Source organism: Podarcis pityusensis (assembly GCF_964106645.2).
Source record: "Podarcis pityusensis genome assembly, chromosome: 9".
In the NCBI taxonomy this organism is placed as follows: Eukaryota; Metazoa; Chordata; class Lepidosauria; order Squamata; family Lacertidae; genus Podarcis; species Podarcis pityusensis.
This window is the reverse complement of record NC_138034.1, coordinates 48,204,829-48,227,584: the sequence shown is the minus strand read 5'-3', so window position 1 is coordinate 48,227,584 and position 22,756 is coordinate 48,204,829. Positions and strand designations below refer to the sequence as shown.

General features: G+C 41.4%; 2 long non-coding RNA genes across 7 annotated transcripts in view; one reads left to right on the top strand and one right to left on the bottom strand.

Moving 5' to 3' along the window:
• The window catches only part of LOC308485905, a 148,496-nt gene that overhangs the window by 5,753 nt on the left and 119,987 nt on the right, over nt 1-22,756 (top strand). The window lies entirely within an intron of this gene.
• On the bottom strand, nt 4,339-12,699 carry LOC308485889. Of its 2 annotated transcripts, none has more exons than XR_013990813.1 (5): nt 12,519-12,698; nt 12,237-12,327; nt 9,317-9,476; nt 6,584-6,714; nt 4,339-4,826 (listed from the first exon to the last, which is right to left on the bottom strand). It is a non-coding gene; the product is annotated as an uncharacterized lncRNA (long non-coding RNA). The 2 variants fall into 2 exon arrangements; XR_013990812.1 differs by lacking the exon at nt 4,339-4,826 and adding an exon at nt 5,120-5,273 and having other exon boundaries at nt 12,519-12,699.

The following is a 22,756-nucleotide window of genomic DNA, read 5'->3' as shown; positions in this document are numbered from 1 at the left end:
TGTGAATTGGTGTTGAAATTATGTACTATGGAAATAGTTTTTCACTCATTTCTTGTAGACAGCTATTTAGAAAGTGTTTTTGAATCTTCACTGTGTTCCTCAAAGAAACATCTTAAATTACTGTTAGCACCCCATGTCAACAGGGGTTATAACAACAGGTGTGAGTTGTTCAAAGCTACAAATTGAGTCCACAGCAAAAGTGGCACCAGGTCTTGGGATCCACTAGCATGTATCTTCATCATTGAATGACTGCAGCATCAAGTTCTGACCTGTGTATGGGCCTGCTCAGCACTTGCACATCACCTCAAACACAGTACTGTACTTTCTGATTGCATCAGCACATGCCAGCTCCCAGCTGTCATTTCTGCAGGAGTAAAAGTGACCCCCCCCAAAAAAATCAATAATGTACATGCATGTATGAATCAGCAATAACTTTGTGAATTGGACTGCACTGGTTCTTCAAAAACCATCTGCATTTCTTGGAAACAAGTGCTGTTTTCTGGTATGGGGGAAATGGGACCGGGCTGGTGCCAAATATGCAGCTGTAAATGTCCTTTCACCCAGAAGCCTATTCCTTCTTAGGACACAACTGTGACCTTCTGCACCTGCATAACAGCAATAAATCTTCATTTCAGCAGGGAAAGCAAACTTCTCCCCTGAGCCTTCTATGAGAGAGAGAGAGAGAGAGAGAGAGAGAGAGAGAGAGAGAGAGATAGTTTCCAGGTGTTGTTGTTTGGCATGTGCACCTGATTTCCCATTAGGCAATCTATGGTGCAGTGCTGGTAATGAAAACCTAGTTGCCCACATTTTATCTGGTCTATGGTGATCTTTTTTCTTCATATAACTTATCAGTAGGCAAGCAACCTAAAGTGATACTATCCAAACAAATCTATAGAAGTCCTAACTTCTTCTTTTACTTGGGCATCCAAACCAAAGTTCCTAAAATACTCTAACCAAATAAAACTTCAAATGTTGCTTTAGCAGAAAAGCGGGAGATAATATTTTACATTTTAAAAATGTTACAAGAAATCTATTAGAGAGAGAAAATAATATTCTCAAATTTATGAAATAGGTTTCTTCTCCAAATTATCTTAATTATTCTTTAGTAAACAAAGTATTGATGATTATCATAGTCTGAGCCATAGGATAATGGAGAACTGTGTGCTGAATTCAGCCATAGCATTAAAGAGTAAACCAATATTTTAGCAAGTGACGTGCCCACACATAGCTACTTGATTCCAAGATTCAAACTGTGTAGACCAAACTTCCAAAGACTGTTGGTGTTGGAGCTAAACTTCAAGTCTCTTTTTAAAAAGCCTGCCTTGTAATGTTTCCCTTAGACCACTTGACTAGGGAATACATTTTCACTGAGGACTATGTTGGAAGAATTTGTGAGGCAGAGTTGTGGCCCCAATCAGGATAATTTGGGTATCCAGTGCTTTGTTGAGTTCTTCCTGACATCAGTTCATCAACCAGCTGACACAATTTGTTGGAGTTGAAGGGAGAGGGCTTATCACATGACCAATACAGATGGACCATGATTATGATCCACCCCATAGCTTTCTATATTTTATTTATGTATTCAGTTTTTAACCTGCACGTTCCAAAATACATTTCCAAAGATACCTGGCTAAAACAACCTTTTAGCAGTTTAAAACTCCTAAAAGCAATAATCTACTCTCAAGCTAACAATTTCAGGGTTGCCAGGAACAGAACTTTCAGTTATCCAACGAATGGTGTAAACCGGAATGTTTTACTTTTCCAATGAAATCAATATTTAAGGTCTGCTGATTGTGTTGGGAAAGTTGAACACTTGCTAGACTCCTTCCTGTTGAAATCAATGCTGCTTCACTTTGACTAGATCAGAATCATGGTCCATCAGTGTCAAGCCTACTAGTCTCCCTTCCCACGCCACCCTCAAATATGGCAATGATAAAATTGGCCACATACGAGTTGAATAAAATTCTAAATGTATGGTAGGATTTTCGGTTTCTATCAAATGCCCATCCTAATTCAGACCATTTGTTCTTCCTGAGAGTTGCATATGCTCCTTATACGTAAAACTGATGTTCCTTTCATGTTTTCCAATGAAACCTCATTTGCCAAAACAAGTGATGCTCATAGGAATATTTGACACCGTGGTTGGATTCTGGGTAGTCTTTACAGTGTTCTTTTTACAATGACTCTCAGATAGGTGGGTGTTATGCCAAAAAATAGAATATGTTAAGAAAAAAAGTAATGATCTCATCTGATATTTCTATTTTAAACAAGGTGCTTTTTGATGCTTTACTAGACATGACATCACAGTTTCCTGTTTCATAACTTAGCTCTGCTGCACTGAGCCAATTGCCTGGGTCCCACAGCTTACAAGGGCTCACATCCCTTTATAAGAAAATAGTTGCCATTTACAAGGACCGAAAGGCGAAAAGAAGTAGCAAATGAGTTAGAAGCTAGGCAATCTATAATTTTTAAACAGCACCCAGTAAAAACCTGGTCAAAAATAAGATGACAACAAAATTGTTTTTGGCTTGACTGGGGGAAAAGAAAATTGGAAAGGATGTTGTCAGAGTTTTAGGCCCCAAAGTTCTTCTTCCATGGAAACTGCGCTCTCAAGAATAAAGGTGACGTCTTCTGGTGAGATGAGTCTAGCCTGCTTCATACTTTATTCTGGCAGTATGGTTGTTCACAATTTATGTGGCATTGTGGCATCCTTGTCCATGGCCTGATGACTGCAGCATCAGATGTGTGAATGTGCCATTGCCACAGGCAGAACTTTCATAGGACCTCACAACACCTCAAAAAGAATGATTTTCAGTGGAATCAACAGATAAGCAGCCATGTGTAAGGGGACTTTTTGGGAAGTGTTGCAATACAATTATAGTATAGTTGAAGACAGAATACCCTTTCTGGCATTGTCCACAGGTAATAACTGAGACCAAAACTCCTTTCTTTGATTCACCTCTTCCAAAAGTTGGTAGAGATTAAAACATCCCCTTTTCGCATTTGGAAAGTCTTCCATGTCCCTTTGATATCCTGTGACTGGCTTATGTCCTTTGGTGCATAGGGAACTGGGTTCTATTTTATTTTTTACTGTAGCTTTTTTGTAAATGTGTTTGCTCAGAAGTAGGACTTGGTCCATTATTATTATTATTATTATTATTATTATTATTATTATTACTTGTATAGCGCCCTTCATCCATAGATCTCAGAGCAGTTCACAACACAAAATGACACTATAAAAACACAAAGTGCATAATAAAAATAAGAACAAAAACAACCCTTCCACTACCACACATTTAAAAGGGCATCAGATGTCCCTCCAGATATTGGATAAATCCACACCAGCCAGAATGACCAATGGTCTGGGATGATGGTGTCTGGAGTCTAGCAAATCAGAAGGGTCACCAGTTCCCCTCAGGCCTCATTTAGCGTGTGCTTAAGGTTGGAGCCTCTCATCTTGCCATGTGATGTACCACTTCACAACAGAAAGATACAGAATTTATCTACCTGCTGACAGCAGGTAACTCTTGTTTAGGCCACAACCAATCTCCAGGCTTGCCATGACTTGCATTGAAGCTGTTCCTATGTTGAAATGAATGTTTATCAAGCTGAGCTTCTGAGTTGAACTTTCCTCTGTTGCTATCCAATGGTGACTGTCAATGTAAAGAATGGTTAAATGACTTTCCATCTCCTCTCCAAAACTGTGCATGTCGGAGTAGGTAGGGGGAACAGTCATCCATCACGGTGTGAAGGTTTTGACTTTTTGTCTTGTGAATATTTGGGCCCTCAAGAATGAATATTTGTCTGTCTGAACTGCTTAGAACTTCCAGACTGTTTAGCAAGGTAAAGTGACTATGTATGTCTCTACTGAACTTTCAGTGCTATTTGTGTGGAAATACTTGCCATTCTGCTGTTTTGTAGGCAACTAGTTAGCCAATCTTTCCTTTCGTTTTCTTGCTTTCATCTGGTGAGGCCACCTAACCAGGAAGGGTATTTTAGCGAGAAAGGCAAAGAGACCATTCCTGAATTTAAAATATAATGTGCATTCATGCTTATCCGATTCTTAACAGTCAGGAATTCCAATTTACTGACTTCTTAGGATCCAACCTTTTTAATAAGAGCTGTATAAAAAATGAGGGATGTGTCTTGCAGTCAGCATGCGATAAGACGTGTCCCTCAGACCCTGTGTTGGGAAAGTTGTCTTTTTCAATTTCTTGGTGCCTGGGAAAGCAGCTTTTAAATTACAACAAAAGTTTGAATCATTGCATGGAGTCACTGGCCCCTCTGAGGGGGCTTTCTCTGTCTTCTTAAGAACAGACCACGCTCAGAGCCAGATGGTTCCTGTCTGCTGGCTTTATTCAATGCACTTCCTCCCACAGACGGGAGCCCTTTTGCCCTCCTTCCACCCCTCCTCTTTCAAGCATCCACCATGGAGTCTTTCTGTTTTGTGGCTGGAAATAATCTTTTATTGCCCAGTTGTTCGGAAGTGACCTTTTGCCCTTGATTAGATAGCACCAGGCTCTATCACTGGGTTGCTTTTGAGCTGGCAGTTGCTTTTTGTCTTTGCTGATCCGGTGTCAGGAAGAACAATGTAAAGGTTTGCAAAATTTTAGTTCAGCTAAGGCTCCATGTGGGATGGCAAGGAGTGGAGAGAGATGCTGGAATATTGCAGAGCAGCTTTTGTGGGCCACGATAAATCATGCGTGTGAGTTAAAGAATGGTACATCGCAAAGTAAAATCACATGCTTGGAGATATACGACGACCTCCTGGTAGATTGCCTTTTCCACCTTTCTGAAGAGTTAGGAGTTGTGATTAAAAAAAAAATCTGCAAGGAAAATGAAGAGAACGTACTTAGAATCAGTTTGCATATTTACTCGTAAGCAAGTCTCATTGATTTCTGTGGATCTAAATTCCAAGTAAGTGTGCTTTGGAAAGATCTGGCTTAGTTGAACCCTTTTTCTCTTCCCCTCTCCCTTTTGGGTTTGCTTGAAAAAGACAAATTCGTAAAGTAAAAAGAGAGTGCAGAGGTGTCTTCATGGACTAATGGTAAAGATGGTGGCTGGTCTGCCATGGGACTGGTAGGGCCAGGCAGAAGGCAGGAACAGGAATACAAGTACTTCAAGCACATAAATATCAATGTGACTATTTCATTCTGAAATCTGCTTCTCTCCTTCTGTTCTTCTATTTCCCCAGTCCTTCCATAACAATTGATTAATTTCTCATCTTCATCCAATTTTGCATTATCTTCCATTAACCCCCTCACCGGTAATACCTGCATCCAGAGCAATACAAACTGTGACATCTACAGCATGGATGGAGAATCTGTGTCCCTCCATTGCTGGACTACAAATCCCATCACCTCTAACTACCGGCCATGGTAGCTAGTACTGATGGAAGTTGTAGTCCAACATTATCTGGAGGGTCACAGGTCTGGCCTACAGGCTTTTTACTGTCCTCTCAAGCCTTAAGTGATAAGTATAGTTCAGCCTTCCCCAACCTAGTGCCCTCTAGATGTTTTGGACTTCAGCTTCCGTCACTGGCTATGCTGGAAAAGACTTATAGGAGCTGTAGTGCAAAACATCTGGAAGGGTACTAGAATGGGGAAGGCTCATCCTGGTCTATTGCAGTCCCTGTAGCAAAGACTTAATGTTTATAAAGTGAAAGCAGATGCCTCATTATAAAACAGATTTTAAATCAAATGATCGTGCCTAGTTTATGCCAAACAAACAAGCCCCCAAAAGGGGTGCCACTGCCCTTCAATAAATGTTCTATAAACTGGAAGCAGATTACCATCTGCTTAAATAGCATTAGCTGGCTTTAAAGAGGCAATCTGCTCACTTAAATAAAAAAATAATGACTGGTCCAGACTGAACCATTATCCTTGGTAATTTGGTGAACTCAGGAGGTGTCATTAAATAGCACCAAGTTGGGAAATTCAGCTGTCACATAAGACAAAACTCCAGAAACAAATGTATTGTTCCTTGTCAAATTAAGACAATGAACCCCACTGCACTGCCCTGTGCCATCTCTTGCCTGATGAAAAATTCTGGAAAAAACAAAAGCTTGCCATGATATTGTTGCATTCTGGTTAATCCTAATACAGTATATTGCCCAGCTGTGGATTTTGGAAATCTCTTGCAAATTTCTATTTTGCCAAAAACACCCTTGTATGGAAACAAAGTAAGCAGAGCGGCTGAGATACATAGTACTCTAAGCAGCAAACTTTTACTGCAATGCTTGCTCTTTTCCTTATTTTGAAATATAGGGAATGTCCCAGTGAAATAAGTAAATGTGTACATAAGGGATAAGCTCCCGCCCTTTTGCATCCCTCAGCTCTTTTCACCCTTTCATATTTGTAGGCATTGTAAAAACTATGTTGCATTTCCCCCCTCTGTTTCAGCAATGAGGGGAAATTAAGAGGAAACCGATTTAGCCAGAAGTGCAGTAGCTTAGCAATATGCTGATGGTAGCTATATATTGGTGCAATTAGACATGGTTTATTGCTCTTGTTAAGACCCATCAGGGTGGAAAAAGCTTTTTGTCCCGGTACATAATTTGCCATTTTAATTTAAGAATCATTACCTTTCAAGTGTTTTGTGAATTCAGATGGTACACATTTCTTTCCAAGGCTGACTTTTCTCAGAGGGAGTTGTCCTGCTAAAATTTTCCTGTGCTAATGTTTTCATTCACGTTGAGAAGGGCCTCCTTCCATCCTAAAAAATAAAGTCCTCAAATTAACACTGGACAACAGGCGTCTCCCCCCCCCCCCCCATATCTCCCTTGATGTAGCCAGAGCAAAGAAGCCAATGCCGTTTAAGTCAATGCTATTTCATCTTTCCATACCCGAGATCTTCTCCCAAACTATATCATGTGACCTACTTTTAACTGGCATTTGAATCGAAAAACAGTAATCTTCAGTGATAGCTTTTATAATAATTTCTAACATACTCCAAACTGACATAATTTTAACAGTAGTCCTAACTTCTTTTTAAAAGTCTTTGTTTAATAGAACACCATCCCTGTCGTGGCTTAATTTGTACCAGGGCAAAGTGGCAAAAAGGCCTTCCTATCACACTATTACTAATTCATTCAGGCACACATCCATCTGTGATGAGGGAGAGTGAGGCCTTTATCTGAAAGACTGAAACTCAATGGTTCACCCTTCTAAGAATATGACACTCTCTTCAGGGAGCTTTAGGTTCATCCATGAACTTTTCTGGGTGGATGGAATTCGGAAATGTAGTTTATCTAAACATGTTCGGTGTATCTACCATTTTTCTCATGCCCAATTCCATACTTGCTACTGATCTTCCTTGGATAGAAAGTGGGAGGAGTTGGGATCCAACCAACAGCATTTCTCAAAGGAAATGTGTCCTCTGGTAGGTGTCCTCTCCTAAACCCAAGAAGATGGTAAACCCAATATACTTCATCCCAAGGAGAGACAGTTGATATGATGGCAGCATAGCTTGGGTTCTTGACACCAAATGGGGTGTAAAGGATGAGCGTTTATAAAGGATGGACTACTACCAGTTTCACCCCATTCCCCTAAAGAGGAGTTGAGGCCTTCAGTTTACCAAGCCCTCATGTACATGCTGTGGCAAGTTACCTCAAACTTACATTAAGTGTCTGTAATTGTGCTCTCGCTCAAACACGACTCCAATACAACCTCATAATTTAATCGAAAATAATAGATTCCAGTGACATTTTGTTGGGAGTGCATGCTTCTAGCTTGGTTTGGCACCATTCAGTCACTGGATAGAGAAGAAGCTCAACTGCCTCGCCTTCAGAATGCCACAGCTGCTCTCCTCAGAAACATTGCCCATTAGAAAACAGAGCCGGTAGCCATGATGGCTCTGCTCTGTCTCCACCTTTGGAAGCCATATGTCTCTGAATAACAGTTGCTGTGAATCACAAGCAGGGAGAGTGCTATTATACAGTGGTACCTTGGGTTACATACGCTTCAGGTTACAGACTCCGCTAACCCAGAAATAGTGCTTCAAGTTAAGAACTTTGCTTCAGGATGAGAACAGAAATCGCACGCTGGCGGCACAGCAACAGCGGGAGGCCCCATCAGCTAAAGTGGTGTTTCAGGTTAAGAACAGTTTCAGGTTAAGTACGGACCTCCGGAATGAATTAAGTACTTAACCCGAGGTACCACTGTACTCAGATCTTACTTGTGGGCTTTCCCTACGCATTTCGCTGGCCACTGTGAGAACAGAATGCTGGCCTTGATTTGCCTTATCCAGTAAGGCTCATGTTCTTATTGGAGATGAAGATAACAAGAATCGCCCAGGACTCTACTTTCAACACAACAGTAAAGAGGATAGTGCCTCTGAGCATGTTTTGAGTGCTTTCCCTTACCACCGAGTAACTGCTGCAATGTTTGAGATCTTAAAGCAAGTACATGACCTCCAACAGTGCTCAAACTAAGGCAAATGTATTCCCCCTCTCCCCATAATTTAAACCTTAACACAAATTAAAATCAAAATACACAAGCCCTGCTCCTTTGCACAGCTCTGCAAGGTCCTAATATTGCTAGGACTCTCTTCTAGGCAGGGTCTGTGATGCCCTTATCCTTTGGCAGCCTGACGTTTTCTGGGAAGTCAACACCTTCACAAGATTAACATACATTAGCCATCATGTTTCAGTATTTCCTTTTTTCTGTATGCATAGCTATTAGATGTGTGTGGAAAAAAAACGTCATGCGTATCAAAAGGCCTATTTGCATGAGAATTTCCAGTGGAAATGTCCTGTGACCTTTTTCTTGTCTGGGGTGGCTAATCCTATTTGAAATTCCTGCCATGCTCCTACAGAAGGTCAGCTCGGTTGTGAATCAAACTGCACCTGCTGCCACTGCCGTGCCTCATCTTCCTCCGCAGGAGATTCAAGAAAAACACCAATGTCCAAGTACTCAAGAATAATAATAATAATAATCATTGAGTGCATTTGATTTTTAAAATTTCATTTTATTAAAAAGCTTTTAAGAAACAGTGGTGTGTTTATGAGAAAGCTGATTTAAAGAGCAGGGCTTCCCTCATCTTGCATGTTTATAATTAACTGCGGATGCAATCTGACTGGAATGTATGGGAGCTGCTTGAGAGCAGGGCAGCGTGTTTTGTATTATTGCGGGGATTACGCAGCCTTTAAGAAAACACCTCCCCCTGCCCCGCTTCCATAGCAGGGTGTCAGCTTGGCCCTGTGGGAAATCCCTCTCTATGGGATTGCATGTTGCACACTGGCAAAGTGTAGGCATCCTTTCAGTGAAATGCCGAAGAGTTACACAAGACAATACTGAGACAGAACAAATGCCCTCACCTGGGACGCAGGCTAAACACTCCTTCCTGCCTGTCACCCAAGAAGGGCACTTTTCCATGGTGGGGTGGACTCTCACTCGAGGCACGTGAAACCACTTTTCACTTGGACCACATCCAGTCTCTCACCCTGGAAACGGCCTAAAGGAAAACACAACAGCCCCCTCCCCGAAAGGACACCATGCATCACGAAACCATGTCCAGTAAAAGGCATTTTAATAATCTTAATCCTACCCCATATACCTCACCCCCACTATCCCCATCAGGCTGTCCTTATACTCTCCTTTCCCCAGCACCAGTAGAAGGTGCACTGGTTCGGGGAGTATCCTGAACAGCTGCAGCCACTCAGGCAGAAAGCCTACAACAGGCATAGGCAAACTCGGCCCTCCAGATGTTTTGGGACTACAACTCCCATAATCCCTGACCACTGGTCCTGTTAGCTAGGGATGATGGGAGTTGTAGCCCCAAAACATCTGGAGGGCCGAGTTTGCCCATGCCTGGCCTACAACCTCAGTGGAACCTAATCCTGAGGTAAATGCTTCCCAGAAACATGAGCTTAGAGATGGTAGCTTCTTCAAGAGGGCAGGGGGTTGAGTGATAGCCAGTAACTCTCCCCACTCTTCCTCTCCCAGCCAGTTGCCTCTCTCCAGCCTCCTGGTGCTGCCATTGGGGGTTGCCTTATCAAGGCCTTATCAGTGGTGGTTCCCCATTTGTGGAATGCCCTCCCATCATTCTGCTTCATTCTTAATATTTAGGGAACTTTTAAGAAACTTTCCTGTTTACCCAGGGATTTGATGGCCAAAAGGTCTGTCCTTGGTAACCGTGAAATCTTTAGTTTTGAGAATAAGTGATTCCTTTTAGGAGGTTGGTCTTAACTGGTTTTAGAAGTTTTAATTACATTGTTTTAGTATTGACATATTTTCCACCATAGGCTCCTTGGGAGGAAGTGTGGGCTGCATAATTTCTTTTTAAATACATCTCATCACAGTGGGAAAGTGGCCATGGGTAGTTTCTCAGCCTGCTGTCCAGGTCCAGGTATGGGCAACTTCAAGGCCCCCTTCTTTTTAAAAATATTTAAACTGGAGTTATACTGAACCACCCTTCAAATAAAACAGGAACAGGGAAACATTGGGCCCCCAGAAGTTGCTGAACTATAATTCCCATCAGCTACATGGCTAATGGTCAGGGATGATGGGAGTTGTAGTTCAATAACATCTGGAGAAGGTTTCCCACACCTGAAAAAGAGGCTGCCTTCAGAAAGAGGATGGCCCTCTGCCAGCCCTTCAAACAGAGCAGTATCCTTTGTAAAACAGGATGCACATCCTCCCTAAACATGGGGAAGGACTATACCAGTAGCTCTGACCCCCTTCTTCATCTAGCCCAAAGATACACTGAGTTTCAGGTGGCAGCGGTGGGGGCCCTTTCCAACACTTCTGCTTGTATATGATTGACAGAAACAAAAGCAAAACACCATGGTGATAGTTGTTAATTATTTCTAGGATGCCTGCATTAACTAGGCCCTGTTCATAAATAAATATAAGATGTCCCTGCAGTCTAAAAAACAAGACACACAAGGCAAGAATATCAGGGAGATCAGTTTCATCATGCCAGAACAAAAGGCACAGTTGCTAATTGGCACATATCTTTATCTATATCATCTATATACAGTGGTACCTCGGGTTACATACACTTCAGGTTACATATGCTTCAGGTTACAGACTCCGCTAACCCAGAAATAGTGCCTCGGGTTAAGAACTTTGCTTCAGGAGGAGAACAGAAATCGTGCTCCAGCGGCGCAGCGGCAGTGGGAGGTCCCATTAGCTGAAGTGGTGCTTCAGGTTAAGAACAGTTTCAGGTTAAGAACGGACCTCCGGAACGAATTAAGTACTTAACCTGAGGTACCACTTTATATATCTCCAGTTGAAGCATGGCTGATCTTCCCATGCTGGGATTCTTGTTAGGATGGACTTGGTAGAATTCCCTTCAGTGCAAGATATTTGATATAAGATAAGTTGGTTTGCTTGGCAAATATGATCTTTCCCCCTAATTTCCCCCAAAATATTACTGGATTTCATATTATATTCATTTCAAACAAATCCCCCAAACAGATAACCTTATTGTATTTCCACCAATAGAGTACACTTTCTATAAAAATCACACTGGGTTCCTCAGCTGACTTTTCTTTCCTTCTTGATAGTGGGACCAGCAGAGAGAATGTGTCTGAGTCCTAGAATTTATCTGCATTGCCGAGCAGTGTAGTAAAAGCTAGCTTCCTTTTATTGGAAGCATTTGATGAGCTTCGATGGCAATTCAAGGGGAAGTTAAAGGGGAAAGTGCCATTGGTGATTGCAGCAATATGCTAATAGTGGTGTGTTAAGGTATAAGAGGCCACACCATAAAACATCCAGAGGCAGAGCTGTTTTTCCTCCTGCATTGATCCAGCTAGAAGCGTCCTTTCCTGCTTTTGCTTATGCTAAAGAGATTTACAGCCTGACCTATCTAAAGGGTTTTGGGTCAGGTAAAAGCTATTGTACAGTAACATTTATGGGTAAATTCCACTTCTGGAAGAAGCTTAGGACCTCTTTGGATGCTCAAACAAAGAGGGAAGAGTTGAAACGCAAGTGACCCTTGCTTCTGGGTTTCATAGGAAGTGAAAGATGGACATCTCCGGGAGATGTGATTTTATCCCCCTGTGATGAAAGAACACATGTTTTCCCCCACAGGGAATTTGTTGCATCTCCTTCCTTCAAATGAGACCCTGGCATTTCCTCCAAATGCCTGGAGGTTCAGTTTTGGATGTGGGGAGGGCAGTAGTTTAAAAGTGTTGTGAAGTAATTTACATGGGAAAGTGTGATTTTCTCTCTCTTTCTCATCTCCCCTTTGTTTAAAATGTTTCATGAAGCTTCGAGTCTTTATTCTGATACCTGTGATCTGTTCCTTATTGTGAGCACGCTGGAATTTCTCTCTCTCTTTTTGGAAGGGTAACTGTTTTGAGAGGAGTAGTCCTGAGAGTCTCTTAGAAGAAAACGACAACAAAGGGTTGTATCCAACATGTTATACTTACAACTAACTTAGGTCTATTACTTTAAATTGTTCTACTTTGAGTAGAATGTATGTTGGCACCTTAAAGACTAACAGATTTATTCTGGATTAGCTTTTGTCCCCCCCACCCCCAGTCATCAAATGCATGATAAGCAAAAGTATACCATTGTGCTGCAAAGTTGTATGATGTCCACCTTAAATAGCTGTGAAACCTCAACAACCTCCAAGTTCAAATTGTAAAGCCATTTGACATCTTTCCTTGAGGAATACAGTTGTACCTTGGATCCCGAACGCCTTGGTACTTGGACATTCTGGCTCCCAAACACCGCAAACCCGGAAACGATTGTTCCTGTTTGCGAACGTTCTTTGGAACCCAAATGTCTGACAGGGCTTCTGTGGTTTCTGATTGGCTGCAGGAGCTTCCTGCAGCCAATCAGAAGCTGCCTTTGATTTCCAAATGTTTTGGGAGTCGAACAGACTTCCGGAATGGATTCTGTTCAACTTCCAAGGTACGACTTTACAAAGATTGGTACTCCATGAAGCGTGGGGCTCTTTGAGCATTGAATTGCCACCCAACTGAGCCTGCCCTGAAAGTCAGAGCAACAACTCATTACACTCAGACTTTGGAGCAGTGCTGCTGTGTATGACTGCAAACCTTTGGAGAAGATAACAATTATTATATAACATCTATTTATATCACAAGACCAAGCAATTCTTCTGGGTTTATGTCCTGTTGGATAGGATCCAGTTTTGTACTTTTTTTTTTACCACCTCTATTCTGTGAGCCCCATGCTTTTTACCCAGACAGATAACAAATCTTTCCCTCCCTCTCTCCCTTTATTAAAAGCACACACATACAAACAATATTTTTAAAAAAACCTTTATTTACAATAGCTAAAAACAAACATAGTTGTCCTATAGCAGGAGTGGGGCAAAAATTCTGCTGCCATTTATTGCCAGAAAACAAACCAAGTATTTTGTAGCCTCCCTGAGAGCAGTAGAAAAACCTAAGTATGCAAAAGCTACTAAGATCAAGCTTTAGGAGGGGAAGAGGTAGAAACAGAATGATGTATGAGGTCTTTGATGCTATAGAGTGCAGTCACATGTCTAAGCACAAAGAATAAAACGAACCCATCATGACAGGATAAGAAACCAACTTTTGAATACAGTGGTACTTCGGGTTACATATGCTTCAGGTTACATATGCTTCAGGTTTCACACTCCGCTAACCCAGAAATAGTGCTTCAGGTTAAGAACTTTGCTTCAGGATGAGAACAGAAATTGTGCTTCGGTGGTGCGGTGGCAGCAGGAGGCCCCATTAGCTAAAGTGGTGCTTCAGGTTAAGAACACATCAGGTTAAGAACGGACCTCCGGAACGAATTAAGTACTTAACCCGAGGTACCACTGTAACTGTTTTAAGTCAAAGTGTGTGCCTTCTGGACTGAATTGTCTTGAATTTAGCACCTTCTTGATTCAAGACTTTCTTAAGATACAATGATTGGGCATCCACAACTGAACCACATCCCACTTCTTCTTTTTTATAATTTTTAATTAAGTTTTTGAAAAGTTTTTATACATATAAAACATAGTGATTTCAAACATTAAAATACAGAGTTCTTTCAAACTCTTAAACCTCCTCCCATCCCTCCATGGGTTCCATCTTTAAGATTAAATTTACTGCATCTTTTACCCTTATCTAGCTAATATATATATATATATATATATATATATATATATATGATTAAATCAATTCCACATTACAAGTGTCTTTACATCCCTGCCAAAGATTTTAACTGTTTACAGTGGTCTTTTAAGTAATGTATGTATTACATAATGTATGTATTAAGTAATATGTATGTATTCCAGTCTTTAGAAAATACTTGATCTTCCTGGTTTCGGAACTTCCTTGCCATTTCTGCATATTCCATCAGTTTCATCTGCCATTCTTCTTTTGTTGGTATTTCTCCTTCCTTCCATCTCTGGGCTAGTAGCACTCTCACTGCCATTGTTGCATACATAAAAAGTCTTTGATCTTCACTTGGGAACTCTTCACCTATAATGCCTAGTTAAAAGGCTTCTGGTTTTTAAACAAATGTATTCTTAAACATTTTCTTTAACTCATTATATATCATTTCCCAGAAAGCTTTACCAATTTACATGTCCACCACATATGGTAAAAAGTACCCTCTTTCTCTTTACATTTCCAACACGGTTTAGAACTTGTTTAGTACATTTTTGCAGTTTTACTCGGTGTTAGATACCAGCAATGCATCATTTTCTTATAATTTTCTTTCAACGAACAGCATTCAGTAAATTTTATTTCCTCTTTCCATAACTTTTCCCAGGATGAAAGTTGGATATTATATCCAAAGTCCTTAGCCCAGTGTATCACCACTGCCTTAAAAAAGAAACCAACAAATCCGTACTTCTGGGCATTTGGCTGCATGCATATGCTGAATCCCTCTACAATGTCCCTGTGAATGGCAACAGGATTTTTTTACAGTGTCTTTGGGAGGTAGATTTCACCATATTGCAAGAGCCACAGAGAAATTTGATGGTAAATGGAAGGGCACCAGAAACAACTGATTATTTTGTGTGTCTGAATGTCTTCTTTTTCCAATGCACAATTTTAAACAATGTATACACCCCTTGATTGCTTTTTTTAAAAGACCCACCCATGAAGCAGTTTGCAAAAAGATACCTAGCAGTTCGAAAACATGTCAAAGTGCAAGTAGATAAATAGGTACCACTCTGGCGGGAAGGTAAACGGCGTTTCCTTGTGCTGCTCTGGTTTCGCCAGAAACGGTTTAGTCATGCTGGCCACATGATCCGGAAAAACTGTCTGCGGACAAACATCGGTTCCCTTGGCCAGTAAAGCGAGGTGAGCGCGCAATCCCAGAGTTGTGCGTGACTGGACTTAACTGTCAGGGGTCCTTTACCTTGAACTTTTTTACCCTGTCAGTAAATCTAAGCACTTTGCGAGAGCAGTAAGCGATTGCAAATAGAGCCTTCTGTAACCCGCTTTGGTATATTTTTTATTATATAGCAGTATATGAATAAACAACAACAACAAAATAACGGCAGATGAGGAGGATTTGCGGTGAAATCCCGCTGAATGCGATAACCCTGTAAACCCTTTCAGCTGTTGAGTCTAGGCCACTGGGCTTAGCCTAGTGAGTCATTAGAGCAGCTTGTAAATCGCTTGCTGTTGGCTGGGGTGGGGGGGGGTTGAAAAGTTAAGGACACTGGAGGTGCTGTGGAGTACATGGCCTCATTAGCATTTCAATGAGACCTGCTTGTTGACTCTGTGCCCAGCGCTTGGGCAGCTCCCATCAGAATCCGTCTTTGTTGGTTTTAGCTCCGGTCAAGTCCACTTGCTGCAAGAGGGGAGTTAGGCACATTTAGTTTGTTTAGTCAGGCAGAACACTCAACAGGAAGGAAGGCAGGGAGGAAGGAGGAAGGGGATTCTAGGGCCTTGCCATTGTCTGGGCAACAGGGCTTAAGCAGCCGCCAATGATTTTTTTAGTCTATAAGGTGCACTTCAATCCCTCACAAATCCTCTCAGTGTGGAGCAAGAGGGAGCACAGACATGGACAGATGGTGCAAAAAAACCCTTTGTTTTTGTCTTAAATGAGGAAGAGGGGGGGTATTTTGTCTTCTTTCAACCATTTAAGGTAGCCTTCTCCTTGAATTCTTTCCTTACCCACCTCTTTGTCTGAGAGATGGGAAGACAATTCAGTGGCCAACTTGATAAGCGAGAAGTTTTATTTCTGGACTGGACCACATTCTGCCCCCGCTCCTCACCCCCTACCCACCGGGAGTAAACCTGCAGTGTGTGTTTTAACCTGGCAAACCTGCACACACAACAAGTTGGTGGAGCTTTGCCTGGCATTAAGTTGCGGTTTTCAGAATAGTGTTACCTGCTAAATTTCTGCCTGTGACCACAGGAGGCCCCCAGGAAGGAAATGGGCACCTAAACCGCCCCCCCCCCCCCAATTATTGGGCAAAGACTAAGAAGGAAATGGTCCTCTCCACCCACTTTCTATGTGTGTTTTGAGCCTGGGTATGTTTTATTGGTGTGCAATAAACACTTTTGTTTCTGTCACCGACTAAGGATGTTGCATGCTTAACATAAGGTGGAGGGGAAGGGATAGCTTCCCAGTGCTTTCTGCTGACTCTCTTTGAGGGCTGATTCATAAATGGTGTAGATTCAGCTTACAAGGGACTCTTATTAAAGTTATACTTTATCAAAGTCATTGTGGGCTCTTTTTTAAAAAAGAGTATTTGTGCATTTGTGTGTGTGTGTGTGTGTGTGTGTGTGTGTGTGTGTGAAAATAGACAGGGCCGCTGGTTCTTGAAGCCTGATGAGAATTTCCTAGAAGTGGCTATTTCGGCTGCTTTAACAAGTCCTGGAAATGAGAAATTTGTCATTCCCTAGAGAAAGCATTGTAAGTTATTTAAGAAAGAAAGAAAAAAAATCCCTTCGGATGTCGAGCCATTGGAACACATCCTGTGCTTTCACTCTGAAATGGGGTTAGTCAGCTGTCAACAAGTGACCCATTTTCCCAGCTGTTGTTGAATGCATTTAACCATGACTATGCTTAGACTCGATGTCACTCAAAAGAATTGTTAGCAATGCAGAGAGAAAATAGAGCCCAAGCCTAGTCTTGTCAAACATTAACTTTCCACCAATACTCAAAAGAGAGGTGGTGATTAAAAGAGAATACTATTTAAAAGGCAAAATAATCTGAAGAATAGTGGGTTTTTTTAAATACAAAAAGTATCTGAAAACAAATTCCATAAATATTGGACAGTAGCAGAGTGATAAAACTTTGAATAATGAATAAATACAATGTATATAGTATACAGAATTTATATAAACATAGATACTCATTTTTTATAACAAGGAAACCACTTAAATAAAGTTAAATAAAAAGCTTGCAGTTATCCTGGTGGGTTTTTTTACTACAGAGAAATACCCTATGCATTTGTCAATATCCAGATTGTGTCTAGTTTTTATGAATTTAGTAAATGAGAGCCAGTTATTCCTGAAATTCTCAACCCATTAGCCACACAAATTTCATGAGTTTGGCCATGTCTTTAAAAAATCCAAAACTTTACCAACCACTCTTTCAACGTTGAGGAAGCACATTCCCACCTTTTTGTGCTATCAGCATCCATACTGCTGTTAATAAGTTCCCCATTAGCTCTTTGCTATTAGGATTCATTTGATTCCTAGAAGTATCCTGTGAAGAATGGTCCACTAGGGCAAATGGGGCACTGCCCCACCAAACTCACTCTGCCACCAGCCTACCTTCTTACTTTCAGTCCAAGGGCGGGGTGGCATTTCTCACTATGCTGCCACTGTGGAACTTGACAGAGATGAGGATGGGGGCAAAAGTAGAATTAGTCAGTTCTGCCTCCGGCGCCACCTACTGTTGGCCTCCATGCCTGCCATTCCACCACTCCCAATGGGCACCAGCCACCACTGTAAGTATCCCAGTAGAGTTGTCATAGGATCAAATTGTACGTTTTGAGATCATTAGAGGTGGTCTGAATATCTGTTTTTATATAAAAGTACATTATTATTGGACGGTGCCACCAAGGATGGTCAGTATCTTCTTTCTGCAATCCACATGAAGGCAGGCAACTTCACTGCCCATGGACTGAACCTAAGTGCAGCATCCTTTTCTCACGGTTGCCAACCAGATGCCTATGGCAAGCCCTCTAGTGATTTCCTCACTTGGCAGTTCCTAGCAACTGGTATTCAGAGGCATGTTCCCCCCAAGAGCAAAGCTGTTGTGTCTAGTAGCCATTGACAATCATCTATTTGGATGGCCTTAAAAGAAGATTAGTAAAATTTGTAGAATATAAGGCTATCACTACATCTAGTAGGAGTTAATTCCATAACTTGACTACGTGCTGAGTGATAAAAGACTTTCCTTTGTCTGCCCTGAAACTCCCAACATTCAACTTCCGTTGATGGTTCTGGGTTCTGGTATTATGAGACAGGGAGTGGGACTTTCCTTTACCTTCTTTCTCCACAACATGCATAATTTTACACATCCTCTATCATGTATGTCTCCCCTTTTTCATTTCCGCCCCCCATATGTAAAGCCCCAAATATTTGTTGGTTGGTTTATTTACATTACTAAGATGCATAATATTTTCCAAATCTCCAAGAGTCTAAGTGGTTGTAACCTTTCCTCATTAGGGGTGTTGTCCAACCCCTTAATCATTCCGGTTGCTCTTTTCTGAACCTTTTCCAACTCTACAAAATCCTTTCTGAGCTGAGGCACCCAGAACTGTACACAGTCTCTGAAGTGAAGTCGCACAACAGATTTGTATAATAGCATTATGATATTGGGAATTTTATTTTCAATCCCCTTTCCTAGCGATCCCTCCTATGGCATTTGCCATGTTCATAGCTGCTACACACTGGGTTGACATCTTCACTAGGACCCTGAGGTGTCTGCCTGGTCAGTCACTGTCTGTTCAAATCTCACGAGCGTATATACATTTTTTTTTATTTATTTTTTGCTACAATGTGCATCACTTTACCCTTGCATACTTTGACTTGCAGTTTCCCATTTTACTGCGCATTCACTCAGTTCAGAAAGATCCTTTTGGAGTTCTGTTGCAGCTCCTTTTTCTTTTAACCACACTTGTATCACCCACATATTTGACTTTTTAACATGTTCATGAAACCGCAGGTCCCAACACCCTGGGGGATATCAATTTATACACCTTCCATTGGGAGAACTAACTTCTTGATCCACTCAGTTGTCTGAGAAATAGGAGTGAATGCCACATCTTCCTCTGTTTGCAAAAGCAGACCTGTCCTTCATTGTTTGTGGTGCAATTTTAGACATACCTGTTCTAGATAGCACCATATTGTATGCAGCTTATTAACTTGGTTTCCTTCTGGACTCCAAGGATGGTCATGGTTTTTGAACCTGTGCCGACATATGGATTCTTAGAACTACCATGTGTTCCTGACTTTCTCCACCATTGGCTGTGTGCTTGTTCTAATCTAGACTCATGATTCTTGAGTCCCTAACTTTTTCAGAAAATGAATCCTACTATATGTGCAGTGCAAACCTGTTTAAATCCCCTCAGACGCTTTCCTCCTTCTGTTGGGATGAGATCAGTGCAGATCCTGGATGTCCTAGGACCACCCATACCTTCTCTGACAACAGCTGGCATTGCACACATCCAGACCCTTAACACACCCCAGATATGGAGAAGAATATTCCACCCAGCCAGGAAGATGTCTAGGGGGAGTGTGTTAGTTTGTTTGTAAGCTAACTCAAGTATCACCCAGAGAAAAGCCTGTGACAAACTTAAAAAACACACACAACCCCTCTTGAAATTATACCCTGTAACTGTAAGGAGTATGAAGTCTGTGATTTCCATCAGGAACAGTTAATCAAACTATCAGCTACATATTGCGGCAGCTCAGTTTTTGCACATCTGTTAAGCAGCACGGCTTGGGTAGGTTTCTCTTGCTGCTTGGAAGCTTTGTCAGTTCGCAAGAATGAGTGAAGAGGAGCCAGACAAATATAAAGGCCAGACAATCAAAGCTTTTATCTTTTAGATCTTTGCAGATGGGCCTTCTGATCAAATGACTAACAACTGCTGCCAGATCAGCAAGTAGCAACCACAAAACACCTGTACTTACTTAAGATGTTTAAATTGGAAGTTTTTCATGTAAGCTGTATTTACGTTCATACCTTCTCTAGATTCTGCGGCTCCCAAGTTCTGCAGCTAACATGATGTCACTCACAGGAGTGGGAACTGAGGCCCTCAATGAAGCTACCTTGGTGTGCTATTATGACATGATACAGCCTCTTGCACATCACAGGCTGAGCTGAAAGCTAAGAACACTTTGTTTCATTTATTCCTCAACCACCTCCAGTTGCTCAGGGCTGGGTTGGGGTTTTTCTTTTCCTACCACATTATCCTCTCAAGAGCCATGTAAGATGGCTTAGGCTGGGAGGGAGTCATTGGCCCATGGTCACCCAATGAGCCTTAATGCTGAGAGGGGATTATCCCAAAACTCTGATTCCCAGACCAGTTGTTCCCAAACTTTCTCCTGTTCACAGACCACCTGGAAATTGCTGAGGGTGTTGGCACACCACTTAATGATTTTTCGGCCCGTCATAGCAAATGCGCTGTCCTGTGCTACATTATCTTTTTATTTCTCCTTTTATTTTTTCATACATTGTATTTTATTGTATTACAAGTTGAATTCCATGTTATTTAGACTGTAATACAACAAGAGGCAATATAAGAAATAAAAGAAGCAATAGCAAGACTATTAAATATCAATATGGATACTTAACGCTATGGATGTGCCATCGCTTGTCTTCAACCACAGATTCACAGACGCATTACTTGGAACACCAGTATGTAGCTTGTGGATGGATTGCTGGTGGTCCATGGACCACATTTTAGGAACCCCTGCCCAAACCATTGGGTCCCCTCAAGGTGGAAAATAGTCCCCAAATTGGAGGCTGATTGAGTGAAATCTGCACTGCTTTTCTTGACTCTCATGTACTTTTATCCAGGAAGTTTTCTATTGCTTTTCATTCCTGAGCAATGAGAATGTTGTATTCTTGTGATATTTTTAACCCTTATACACTGAACCACTTCCTGTAAACACAGACATGTGAGAACTACACATTCTTCCTGCAGACATAACACTGCACAGCTTATGATAGTGGCAGCTCACTGAAAATCTCAGCTTGGGGTGCTTCAGCAGTGGGGGGAAACAAGAACCAAATTCATTGTCAGAAATAATTAGGAAGGGATTGAAGGTTAAAAGGGAGGGGGGCAAGTATCATAATGCCATTAGATAAAAATACACCACCAACTTTCAGAAAATTTCGTATTGTAGTGCATACTAGCTTGTTTTTCAGAGATTATCAAAGAGCTGGAAAACTAAAATGATAAAGGGATTTGAACATCTTATTAGTAAGAAGAAGAAGAAGAAGAAGAATGCCAAAGATGTGGAGTCAATGGAATTTAGAAACAGGTTAATTAAAGGGAATGATGTTTGAAAGATATAAACAGACACTTAAAAAGTAGCATCACTGTACATACAATGCCAACCAATCGCTGTGTTTGGCCGGAGCAGATACCAGCCCATCAAAAGGTCCGTTCCACAAGATGTCAGAATTGAGCCTTTAGTGTGTCAACCCCTACCTTTGAAACCCTCTGCAGTAATAAATCAGACAGGCACCTTCTCTATTGTTTTTATTTGGGGAGGGGATGCCTGCTGAAGAGGTTCCTCTTTCAAGAAGCCTTCTAATTGGAGATATCTACAGTGGTACTTCGAGTTACATACGCTTCAGGTTACATACGCTTCAGGTTGCAGACTCCGCTAACCCAGAAATAGTGCTTCAGATTAAGACTTTGCTTCAGGATGAGAACAGAAATCTTTGCTCCGGCGGCGCGGCAGCAGCAGGAGGCCCCATTAGCTAAAGTGCTGCTTCAGGTTAAGAACAGTTTCAGGTTAAGAATGGACCTCAGGAACGAATTAAGTACTTAACCCGAGGTACCACTGTATCTGTATTGGATTTGAACGTATATGTGCTATTCTTGATTTAAACTGTGTGCGTATATATATGTGTGTGTATATAATTTTTTTCAATGTTTTATATAAGCAGTTATTTTAACTTTTTAAAAACATATCTAGCAGTTTTCTTCTTATTTTGTAAGTCGGAATGCCTCATGGGAAGCAATTCATAAATAAAATAAAACAACAACAACAGTGTGGAGACAATGAATAGCAATAATTGCTCACTCTAAGAAATAGAAACCAGGGCCATCCAATTAAATGACTGACAGTAGATTCTGCACAGACTCCACATATGCTAACACTGCAATTGTATGTACATCTACTCAGAAGTAAATCCAACCTACTGTCTTCAGTGGGGCTTATCGCCACCTCTCACTAAGGCTTACTTCACACAGTCCTCTTCCCTGGTGTGCTGGTTTTCTACATGCAGGGAAATTTTGTTTTTACACGGGAGGCGTTAAAAAAACGTTTTCCCTCCCCCACTTTTGGTTTTAACTAGGAAGGATACCATCATGTGACTTTTCAAAACGTAGCTCAGTGCTTGGCCTATGCTTATGCAGGTTAGGTCAATCAGTAGCCATATGCTCAGAGGCAGTATAGCTCTGAGTAGCAGATGTTTGGTACAGTAGATGGCTATCTGCATTCTGTCTTGCTTGTCCCTTTCTAAAGATTATTTGGAGGAAGAGGCATGAATGGACAGTTGCTGTCATGTGACACCCTTGTAGCTCTTTCTGCAGTATGAATTGACTGGCTTGTGTCTTTAGGGTATAAACAAGCAATATATGCCTTCTATTAGTCTCACCTTTCTCCCATCACCCT